The 4,447-nt window shown below is 36.0% G+C and overlaps 1 protein-coding gene across 2 annotated transcripts in view; it reads right to left on the minus strand.

The window, feature by feature from the left end:
* LOC106460655 (prominin-like protein) overlaps window positions 1-4,447 on the minus strand; it is a 110,015-nt gene that overhangs the window by 94,492 nt on the left and 11,076 nt on the right. The window contains exon 1 of one of the 2 annotated variants that reach the window (XM_022387595.1): window positions 751-768. The exons of the other annotated variant lie outside the window; for it this stretch is intronic. The gene's annotated coding sequence lies outside the window, so the exon portion shown is untranslated. Of the gene's footprint in view, window positions 1-750; window positions 769-4,447 lie in introns of those variants that run through there. 2 annotated transcript variants of the gene reach the window in all.

Raw genomic sequence — 4,447 nt, forward strand, 5'->3', positions numbered from 1 at the left:
AAACGTTGGTTTAAATAAATAGGTTTTTCTACTTATTTACCTTGAAGAAGACGTAAGCCGAAACATTAGTTTAAATAAATAGGTTTTTCTGGAGCTTCAGTAGTTTTCATTTACAAGACTGAAATTTTTATAAATTCATTTACTCTCAAAAGATACAGATCATGTAGTGGGATGTTTTACAGCTATACTTTTATTTCAATTATAATCGGACTCGTAAAAACGTATACGTTCCAGATACAGCGAGGTTGGTTATTAAACTAAGCATATCTATTACATGTGTCATATATCATATAACACCAGTAACAAGATAAACTATCCTGTCCTAACTAGAATATATAAATTACCAGCACAAGCTATCATAATCTAGATACAAAATGACACGTATCCATCTGGTGTACAAAATTCATGAACGTCCACTTTAATATCTGCTAAAATGTGAGAAGTATTTTTGGCAAGATTTTATGATGAGATATATATATCTAACAGTTTAGTAACCAGAACCACATTCTGGTCACCATGCAGAACCGATTAGGTAGATTACACCACTTAGTTGTTCACCCTATGGGGAAATGCCAGGGTGGATGGTAAATTTGAAAGTGCTGCAGTTTTCTGTAGTACAAGGTCAATTGCGACTATCTAAAAGGCTTTGTATTGACAAGAATTTAGTTAAAATTTTTGAAAACCGATCATATTCATAAACCAGGATAGGAAAATTGGTAAGCGATGAATGATAACGCACATTTTACGTACTTTTCAGGTAATAACAAGTCTCTGAATCATGGAACTTAGCCCAACGAAGCTAAATCAAAATAATACTGTCCAGTAACATTTGATTTTATAGCATTGTCCAGTAATACCAACCACAGCAAGACACCAACATCTACAGGTATGGAAGTAAATGTTCTTAAGTTTTCTAACAGACGTAAAAAACTGCCAGGTCCACTTCATATCCTTAGCAAAATAAATATTCGACTGATTCTATGTACGATCAACTGAAAACGCCAGACTTTGAGGAAAAGACAAAGCCTTTATCCTTTGAAGAATTATCCCTTTGAGCTGTTTCAAGCAAACATTGAACATGGATTATCTCCAACACTGCAAAAACAGACACTCGATATTATCCGATGATACCTTTCCCAACAATAAGATTTAATACAGTCTACACCATGATGAGTTATTTTCAGCAGGTGTTTTATGCTGTGAATCACGGATTCTCTGCACTGAAAACATTTCACTAGAAACTTTTTTCTCGGCTACAAATACTTATCTTACAAACAATACGAAAATAATTTACTAGCGTAAAAGTGTTTCGAAAATGAACCAAAAGAGTTCTGAAATATTCATACAAAACTAGCGAGTCACATATGTATTACAATGATCGAATTCTTTAGTGTAAAAGTTTGAGTGCCATTGCCAGACTTCATGAAAACCTATGTATATATAACTCGAAGACTTCTGCCAAAGGACTCGCACACATTATTAGCTGTGAAAGACCCTGTGGGTGATAATCTTTTCATCCATACATAACAATTTCAAGCATACTGAGTGCGAAAGCTCACTAGTCGTTTCAGGTAACAGACTGTATTTTCAGGGTAATGAATCAATATCCTCCCACGTCGTTTTTGCACACGTTACTTGCTGATTAAGAATAAGTAGAATCAATTACTTCACTCGTTTAACAAGTTTTGTTTCTTAACACTTGCGTGGTCAATGATTGCATTGTTCATATTTGACCCTGATCGTCCTTAAAAATAAGAAGTTCATCACTAACTAGGAAAAGCGAGAGTGGAACGCTCCAGTAATTACCGTATCTGGATATTTCGTGGTTCCTATATATGGTAACAGATTACCAGGTTTAAGTAGTTTATATACGCAGCTTTTGATTGTGTTCATTAAAGCGTTTAAAGTATGAAAATGAGTCACTCGGGAACTTAAGTGTTGGTACTTCAAGACACACAATCCATTTTTAGACAGCATGTTCACGCAAGAGAAACCAAGGTTCCAACTTTACCACTGAACTTGAAAATATAAGTTTTGTTTTTGTTTTTTAACTTCGCGCAAAGCTACACGAGGGCTATCTGCGCTAGCCGTCCCTAATTTAGCAGTTTAAGACTAGAGGGAAGGCAGTTAGTCATCACCACCCACCGCCAACTCTTGGGCTACTCTTTTACCAACGAATAGAAGGATTGACCGTCACATTATAACGCCCCCACGGCTGAAAGGGCGAGGATTTTTGGTGTGACGGGGATTCGAACTCACAGATTGCGAGTCGAGCGCCCTAACCACCTGGCCTGAAAATATAAACTGGCCATAGTTGTTTTATTCACCATCTTGTCAGTACTCGGTCGCCTTGTTACTCTCTCGCCTTCCCAATATTGTAAATGCACTTAAACTAATGCTACCAAAATTCTCCTACCTTCAGAAATGTTCACAACAAAATACAAGTTTTGAATTTCCTAAACAAATTCATACATACAGCAAATTAATGGTTCGGTTTTTAACCACAATAAAACTACTTTCTTATATAAAGTTTCGTGACTCAATTTTCAATCTTTATACATTAGATAAAACTACGTTCTTACATAAAGTTTCGTGACATGTTATCTATTCTCAACTTTTCGCCCAATCACGCGACCCACAACTTCACACCAGAGCACGCCCACACTGAAGTAAAGAACGACACAATGAACATGTAAACACCTATAATGCTACAAACGTAGTTATGACCATTAACAACACAAGATTCAACTCTCTCGCGTCCATGTACATGACAAAGTACTTTAGTGCACTCCACAAATGTCATTAACATCATTAATTCAGGCAGCATCTTCAAGTGAGCTGCGCTGTAAACGCGTATCACAAATAAAATGGTGTTCAAAATTTAAAATATCGCGATTCTTCAGAATCAATGAAAGTTACACCACGTCATTCAAGTGTGTGTAACTGAGAAAATTTATTTATACACATCATAATTAGTTTAGATAATTTTTTTAAGAGTGAAGCGCTGATGTATACATAAGGTAGTAGTTTCTTTTCTAGAGTTTATGAACATTTGTTTAATACTATATAATTTCTATTATTTACCATCACAAGGACGCGGGTACTAAGAGTGCTAAGGGTGAGGCAGCACCCCTTGGATTGATGTGGTTCCTATCATATACGGGGGTTTGGATTTCGTTTAATGGTTCCTAGCACTCCCACTACTGAAGGGGCAGCACCCCTTGGATTGATGTGGTTCCTATCATATACAGGGGTTTGGATTTCGTTTAATGGTTCCTACCACTCCCACTGCTGAAATTGTTCCAGCGTCAATGTACCGTTACGAACTGTCTTCTCTGGTGTTGTGTTTCGGTTACTACCGATACGGGCTGTCTTCTCTGGTGTTGTGTTTTGGTTACTACCGATACGGGCTGTCTTCTCTGATGTTATGTTTCGGTTACACTGATACATATTGTTTGTTCTAGTGTTTTGTTTCGATTAATACCGATACATACTGTTTGCTCTGGTTTTATTTCGGTTACAGCGATACATACTGTCTGCTCTAGTGTTGTGTTTCGATTAATACCGATACATACTGTTTGCTCTGGTTTTATTTCGGTTACAGCGATACATACTGTCTGCTCTGGTGTTGTGTTTCGATTAATACCGATACATACTGTCTAATCTGGTGTTGTATTTCGGTTAATACCGATAAATTCCGTCTGCTCTGGTGCTGTATTTCGGTTACACCGACACATACTGTTTGCATTGGTATTGTGTTTCGATTATACCAAAACAGACTGTCTGCTCTGGTGTAGTATTTTGGTTACTACCGATATTGGTTGTCTGCTCTAATGTTGTTTCCGTAACTACAGATTGACGTAGTGTTTTGGATATACCGATACAGTGTTTGCTGTTGATGTTGTGTTTTGGTTATACCAAAACAGACTGTCTGCTCTGATGTTGTTATAATTAATACCGATACATAATGTCTGTTCTTGATGTAATATTTTGGTTACTACCAATACAGGTTGTCTACTCTGATGTTATTTCGGTAACTAAGACGAGTTTTCAGAATTATTGCTAATTTTTGGATTCAAATAAACGAGTTTTTAAAACTTTAGAACTAAAAAATTATTTTGGAATATATAAGGTGTTTTTATTGATAACTTACAAACTTTAGGTTTTTATTAACTTTATAGGGAATTAGAATAAAAAATATTTTTACAAACTGTACTGTTTTGAACACCCTCAGTCTGTATTTAAGATCCTCAGTACTTATTATATTATAGTTAGAAATAATTATGGAAACAATAAATAGAATGGGAATAAAATGCCTATATAATGAGACTGTTCCTTCTTGTATTATATTAAAATGAATTGTACTAGAGTACAGTTCCGTCTGTTTTGAATTTCGAAAATTCGAACTTGGGACCCGTACATTGCGAGTCGAACGCCCTAACCACCA

Source organism: Limulus polyphemus, unplaced genomic scaffold (genome assembly GCF_000517525.1).
Source record: "Limulus polyphemus unplaced genomic scaffold, Limulus_polyphemus-2.1.2 Scaffold34, whole genome shotgun sequence".
Taxonomy (NCBI): Eukaryota; Metazoa; Arthropoda; class Merostomata; order Xiphosura; family Limulidae; genus Limulus; species Limulus polyphemus.